General features: G+C 42.7%; 2 non-coding genes across 2 annotated transcripts; one reads left to right on the top strand and one right to left on the bottom strand.

Moving 5' to 3' along the window:
• Window positions 1–3811: 3811 nt before the first annotated feature.
• LOC141704868 (small nucleolar RNA R71) lies at window positions 3812–3918 on the bottom strand. Its single transcript, XR_012568105.1, has one exon. It is a non-coding gene; the product is annotated as a small nucleolar RNA R71 (small nucleolar RNA).
• A 3318-nt stretch (window positions 3919–7236) lies between these two features.
• Window positions 7237–7343, top strand: LOC141704867 (small nucleolar RNA R71). Its single transcript, XR_012568104.1, has one exon. It is a non-coding gene; the product is annotated as a small nucleolar RNA R71 (small nucleolar RNA).
• Window positions 7344–7648: the final 305 nt, after the last annotated feature.

Here is a 7648-nt window from a genome sequence, read left to right as displayed (position 1 = left end):
TACGTGTCCTCTCGGCCGAATCAGAATCACTCACCTCACTACTAAAACCCGGGTAACAGTTTAAAGCTCTCCCGGAAAGCCTCTTGATCCGGACCATATACCTATTAAAATGAAGGTGCATTAGTCTGGAATCCTACCATCTTTTAAGTTTCTGCTAAGCGGTCCGGATAAAAGACGTTATGTTAACTTTACCATAACCTAACGATCCGGACCGCTAATGCAAGTCCAACCCGGAAAAAACATTAACGATCCGGATCATGTTAACTATAAGCCAAAAAAACCAAACAACCATGGACCCGGATCCTGGCGGCAAACACCCAGATCCGACTACAGAGCAACCAAACATAAATTGCAAATCCTAAGGCATGCAATTCTACCCAAATAATCTAAACCGGATCCGGATCTAACACCCCCTACCCGGATCAATGTAAAACCCTTACCCACAAACAGTCATTTAGAGAATCAAATAGCAAAACATAACACTTTTATATACACACATGACTTTTGCTATCAAGAACACGAAGAACAACTTCGTGAAACCCAGCAAAATCCAACCGAAAAGGACCAAAATCAAACCAAATAAACCATAAAACTACAGATCTAAACATAAATAGCAACCAAACATTTATCACCCACAACAAATCGCACCAAAAACACTAATTATACCATAAACTCGCAATCAAAGAAGGGGACTTCGGAGCATGCACAAAATCGAAGAAAAATTACGACAAATAGAAAGGGAAAAAGCAAAGAAATCACAAAGAAAACTTACAAGTCGAAGACCTACAGAGCAAGGACGGAGCAGCGGCAGAAGAAACCAACAGCAACGAACTTCCGAAGAAAAGTGAGAGAAAAAGGAGAAAAAGAAAGGACTGTTCAGTTTCTTTTGTGAGAATAAAAAAGAAAAAAGGTGGAAGCCCAGCTTTTATAGAGAGACGGGGAGAGAACCGCTCTGCCACGTGGCAGATCGGGATTAGCAGAGAAAACTGTTACAAAAAAGGAAAAAACAAAAGCATAATATATATACATATATTGTATATATACAAATGATTAAAAGCACATTTAAACCCATAATCATTATGGGGCGATTTTCTAGGAGGGTAACTGCCAAAATTTCAAATTCATGGGAGGGAAAAGGCCGAAAATGTTACAAATTCCTCCAGCTACCCGGATCAAAGGCTCCTACCCCAGATCATTGTAAACAAGGTTCAGGTTTCAGAGCATAAATTTCTCTAAGTCAATCTGGATCTCTCTCTCTCTACTACACCAGATTCAGATTGGGGGGAACCAGGGAACAAAAAAAATTTCCAAGCAGCCAAATTCTTCCACCTTAATCCAGATTGGAACCTACTACACCAGATCCGGATTAAGGGGCAACCAGGGAGCAGACATTTTTTCCAAGCAGCCAAATTCTTCCACCTTAATCCGGATTGGCATCTACTACACCAGATCCGGATTGGGGGGCAACCAGGGAGCAGATTTTTTTTCAAAAAACAGCAAAATTCTACCTTAACCCAGATTGGCATGTACCACACCAGATCTGGATCGGGGGAAACACGACAATTTTCTCCTAAAGCAACAGCTATGTGATACCACTCTACTCCCTCATCCAGAGAATCTGCATAAGGGAGTTGGGGGGGGGGGGGAAATGATAGGGTATAAGCAACCTGGCTAGGGCCCAACCTGGATCTAAGGGGTATTGATAAGTGGCATTTTATACCACTTAGAACGTCTTAAAATGGCTTAAATTGGTGTCTTGAAATCAAGTATTTTGTGTATTTGATGCGTTTTTCTAGTGTTTATGCATTTCAGGGTATTAGTTGCATTTCGGAGGAGGAATCATCAAGAATAAGCCTTGGCATGTGTTCACCATTGCGAGAGGAAGAGAACGGGAAGATTACGGCGAAGAAACGGAACAAACCGGGAATTTTTCCAGTAGGGTCCTGCGCGCCTGCGCAGCAATGCTGAGCGGCCGCGCAGCAGCCTTGCGCGCACCGCGCAGAAATGCTGAGCGGCCGCGCAGGGTCGGGGAAAAAGCTGAATTATTTTAGACTTCTACTTCTGTTGGCTTCCAACTTCTATGTAATCTGAGTTTTATGGGACTATTATATAAGTAGATTTGAGACGTTTTCATAGAGAAAAAAGAAGGAGATTATGTTTTAAATTGTGTTGGCGCAAGAAGCGAAGGAGATAAGGAAGAAGACCGATTTAGCACACTGCAGCGAAGAGGAAGCATATATTCTTGTGATTCTTGTTTCGTTGTAACGTTGGATGCTAGTTTTCTTGCTTTGGCTTATTTACTCTTGTGACGTACTCTGTTTAATATAATTAGTTTAGTTATTATTTTCTTGTGTTGATTATCATGATTTCATATGAACCCATGATGGCGATAAGTTCTATTATGGGCTAATCGTGATCATGGGGTTGCAACGGATTTATTATGAAATTCTTTAGTTAATTGTTTAATACTTTAGTGTGTGATGATTGCATGATATCTAGTATTGGTTGTGCGTATTCGTCTTATTGCGTCGCGAACATATAAGATAGGGTGTTAATCTCTTGTGAAGCGACAGTGGATCTTGAGATTTAGAACTTGCCATGCTAGCATAGGTTCATGTACGTTGTGCATGATTAATGGGGTAACTCTAACAGTTTTATTTGCCCTATGTAATCAAAAGGAATAACTTGTGCTTAAATCGTTGTGTTGTCAATTTCTGTAGACATATAGGAACTCAACATAATTGATGACTATTCAACTTCTATCTTAATTGTGGATGCTTGGTAGAATGGTATTAGTACAATGAAAGTTGGCTTTTATCAGTTTCGTGTTATTCGATTAATGCCATCACTGTCACATGCTTAAGGTAATAACAATGGCTATAGAAGGAAGTAATAATGAAGTTGTGATCTCATGAGTGTTTTATTATTGATAATTTGAAGTGTTAGTTAAGTAGTTAATTATAGTTAATATTTAATCAACAATTTAAGTGTTATTATCTTAACATTGAGAAGTAATCATACATTGGTGAGTGAGTTTAATTAGACAAAAACTTAGTCTGAGTCTCTGAGGGAACGAACTAGAAAATATTCTATATTACTTGCGAACGCGTATACTTGCGTGAATATTAGTGCGTGATTTCGCCCTAACAAGTTTTTGGCGCCGCTGCCGGGACTCGGCGTATTTGTTTAGTTTATGTACTTACCATCATTGGTCATTAGGACTCAGTGATTAGGACGTAGTAGTTATTACTCTTTTCGGTTGTGTTTCAGGTACTTTAGCAAGCGTTTATGCAAACTCGTTCTCGTGCTCGCAAGAGGACCTTAGACACAGCTGAGGAGAAGACGAAGTTCTTGATACTCCGGAGAAGTTAGATTTGAGGATTCGGATTCAGGAACTGAGCAGAAAGAACCAGTAAACATGGGAGATCGTATTGTTCAAGCTGATCCAGCTCTTATGGATTTTTCTCGGCCTAAAATTGATGACATTCAGTCAAGCATCCTTCATCCGGCTATTCAAGCTAACACCTTTGAAATCAAGCCGGGTACTATTCAGATGGTGCAGGAATTCTGTTTCTTTTGGAGGAGCGGCAACTGAAGACCCCAACATGCACATAAGGAATTTTGTCGAGATCTGCAGCCTTTTTAAGTATAATGGCGTGACTGATGAGGCTATCAAGTTGAGGCTTTTCCATTCTCACTGAGGGATAAGGCTAAAGACTGGTTACATTCTGAACCAGCTGGGTCCATCACTACGTGGCAAGATCTTGCGCAAAAGTTTCTGGTGAAGTTTTATCCAATGGCAAAGACTGTTGCTATGAGGAGTGCTCTTACTCAGTTTGCGCAGCAACCTACAGAATCTATGTGTGAGGCTTGGGAACGCTACAAGGAAATGTTGAGAAAAGGTCCACATCATGAAATGCCGGATTGTATAGTAATCACTGGTTTTTATAATGGTTTGGGGGCCCAATCTCGGCCCATGCTCGATGCAGCAGCTGGAGGCGCCTTATGGGCTAAAAGCTATACTGAGGCGTATAATCTTATAGAGACAATGGCTGCAAATGAGCATCAAAACCCAACTCAGAGGATGACGTCAGGCAAGGTAGCAGGTATTCTGGAAGTTGATGCAGCCACCGCTATGCAGCCCAGCTCCAAGCGCTATCAATGAAGGTTGATTCTTTGGCTACGTATGGAGTTAATCAAATAGCTATGGTTTGTGAGCTTTGTGCAGGTTCTCATGCTACGGATCAGTGTTCTCTTGTCAACGAATCTGTTCAGTATGTGAATAATTATCAGCGACAACAGCAGCCTGTGCCAGCGACCTATCATCCTAACAACAGAAATCATCCAAATTTCAGCTGGGGGAATAATCAGAATGCTATTCAGCCACCATATCAGCAAGGAGTAAGTAAACAGTTTAACCCACCTGGATTCCAGCAACCACAACAGTATGCTACAAGGCAAATCATATCCTCAACAGTGGAAGTGCAGCTGCACCTACTAGTGCTGATTTGAGGACTTAAGTTGTTGTGCAAGAGTCAGGCGGTTTCTATCAAGACCCTTGGAAAATCAAATCGTTCAATTAGCCAATGCAGTGCTCAATCGTCAACCTGGCACTCTTCCCAGTGACACGGAAGTACCAGGCAGGAAAGGAAGCTAAAGAGCAAGTCAAGGCTATTACCTTAAGGTCTGGAAAAGTAGCTGATGCTGAAAAAGGCAAAAGAAGTCGAAGCTGAAGTTAGAGATGAAGAAATCTAAGCAAAAGGAGAAAGCGGCGGAACCAAAGAAGACTACTGTTGAACACACTCTGCCTGAGGCTACTTACAGGGGAGAACAGCTCTATCCTCCACCACCTTTTCCTAAGAGATTGCAGCAACAAAAGCTGGATAGACAGTTCGGGAAGTTTCTGGAGGTGTTCAAGAAACTTCACATCAATATACCTTTCGCTGAGGCTCTGGAACAAATGCCTAGTTATGCGAAGTTTATGAAGACTATTCTTTCAAGGAAGGTGAAACTGGATGACCTTGAAACCGTTGCTCTCACGGAAGAATGCAGCGCTGTTCTGCAACAAAAGTTACCACCAAAACTGAAAGATCCAGGAAGCTTCACCATTCCTTGCACCATTGGCAATCTAACTTTTGACAAGTGCCTTTGTGATTTGGGAGCAAGCATTAATCTGATGCCGTTGTCGATCTTTAAAAAGCTGGATCTGCCTGATCCAAAACCCACATACATGTCGCTACAATTGGCGGACCGTTCCATTACTTACCCAAGGGGCATAGTTGAGGATGTGCTCGTCAAGGTGGATAAGCTCTTCTTTCCTGCAGATTTTGTTATTCTGGATTTTGAGGAAGATAAGAAGATTCCCATAATCTTGGGGAGGCCTTTCTTGGCTACTGGCCGTACCTTGATAGATGTGCAAAAAGGGGAACTTACTATGCGGGTCCAAGATCAGGATGTGACCTTCAACGTATTCAAGGCAATGAAATTCCCTACAGAAGATGAGGAGTGCTTAAAAGTGGATGTGATTGATTCTGCGGTTACTTCGGAACTCGATCACATGCTAATGTCTGATGCATTGGAAAAGGGGGCCTTAGACATTAGCATGTGATCGAGTTCCGAAAGTAACCGAGAATCAATCACATCCACTTTTAAGCACTCCTCATCTTCTGTAGGGAATTTCATTGCCTTGAATACGTTGAAGGTCACATCCTGATCTTGGACCCGCATAGTAAGTTCCCCTTTTTGCACATCTATCAAGGTACGGCCAGTAGCCAAGAAAGGCCTCCCCAAGATTATGGGAATCTTCTTATCTTCCTCAAAATCCAGAATAACAAAATCTGCAGGAAAGAAGAGCTTATCCACCTTGACGAGCACATCCTCAACTATGCCCCTTGGGTAAGTAATGGAACGGTCCGCCAATTGTAGCGACATGTATGTGGGTTTTGGATCAGGCAGATCCAGCTTTTTAAAGATCGACAACGGCATCAGATTAATGCTTGCTCCCAAATCACAAAGGCACTTGTCAAAAGTTAGATTGCCAATGGTGCAAGGAATGGTGAAGCTTCCTGGATCTTTCAGTTTTGGTGGTAACTTTTGCTGCAGAACAGCGCTGCATTCTTCCGTGAGAGCAACGGTTTCAAGGTCATCCAGTTTCACCTTCCTTGAAAGAATAGTCTTCATAAACTTCGCATAACTAGGCATTTGTTCCAGAGCCTCAGCGAAAGGTATATTGATGTGAAGTTTCTTGAACACCTCCAGAAACTTCCCGAACTGTCTATCCAGCTTTTGTTGCTGCAATCTCTTAGGAAAAGGTGGTGGAGGATAGAGCTGTTTCTCCCCTGTATTAGCCTCAGGCAGAGTGTGTTCAACAGTAGTCTTCTTGGTTCCGCCGCTTTCTCCTTTTGCTTAGATTCTTCATCTCTAACTTCAGCTTCGACTTCTTTGCCTTTTCAGCATCAGCTACTTTTCCAGACCTTAAGGTAATAGCCTTGACTTGCTCTTTAGCTTCCTTCCTGCCTGGTACTTCCGTGTCACTGGGAAGAGTGCCAGGTTGACGATTGAGCACTGCATTGGCTAATTGACCGATTTGATTTTCCAAGGTCTTGATAGAAACCGCCTGACTCTTGCACAACAGCTTAAGTTCCTCAAAATCAGCACTAGTAGGTGCAGCTGCACTTCCCTGTTGAGGATATGATTGCCTTGTAGCATACTGCTGTGGTTGCTGGAATCCAGGTGGGTTAAACTGTTTACTACTCCTTGCTGATATGGTGGCTGAATAGCATTCTGATTATTCCCCAGCTGAAATTTGGATGATTTCTGTTGTTAGGATGATAGGTCGCTGGCACAGGCTGCTGTTGTCGCTGATAATTATTCACATACTGAACAGATTCGTTGACAAGAGAACACTGATCCGTAGCATGAGAACCTGCACAAAGCTCACAAACCATAGCTATTTGATTAACTCCATACGTAGCCAAAGAATCAACCTTCATTGATAGCGCTTGGAGCTGGGCTGCAATAGCGGTGGCTGCATCAACTTCCAGAATACCTGCTACCTTGCCTGACGTCATCCTCTGAGTTGGGTTTTGATGCTCATTTGCAGCCATCGTCTCTATAAGATTATACGCCTCAGTATAGCTTTTAGCCCATAAGGCGCCTCCAGCTGCTGCATCGAGCATGGGCCGAGATTGGGCCCCCAAACCATTATAAAAACCAGTGATTACCATCCAATCCGGCATTCCATGATGTGGACATTTTCTCAACATTTCCTTGTAGCGTTCCCAAGCCTCGCACATAGATTCTGTAGGTTGCTGCGCAAACTGAGTAAGAGCACTCCTCATAGCAGCAGTCTTTGCCATTGGATAAAACTTCACCAGAAACTTTTGCGCAAGATCTTGCCACGTAGTGATGGACCCAGCTGGTTCAGAATGTAACCAGTCTTTAGCCTTATCCCTCAGTGAGAATGGGAAAAGCCTCAACTTGATAGCCTCATCAGTCACGCCATTATACTTAAAAGTGCTGCAGATCTCGACAAAATTCCTTATGTGCATGTTGGGGTCTTCAGTTGCCGCTCCTCCAAAAGAAACAGAATTCTGCACCATCTGAATAGTGCCCGGCTTGATTTCAAAGGTGTTAGCTTGAATAGCCG

The sequence above is a fragment of the Apium graveolens genome, unplaced genomic scaffold (assembly GCF_009905375.1).
Source record: "Apium graveolens cultivar Ventura unplaced genomic scaffold, ASM990537v1 ctg8347, whole genome shotgun sequence".
NCBI lineage: Eukaryota > Viridiplantae > Streptophyta > Magnoliopsida > Apiales > Apiaceae > Apium > Apium graveolens.
Note: the sequence above shows the minus strand (reverse complement) of the source record. Positions and strands in the feature narration are given on the sequence as shown.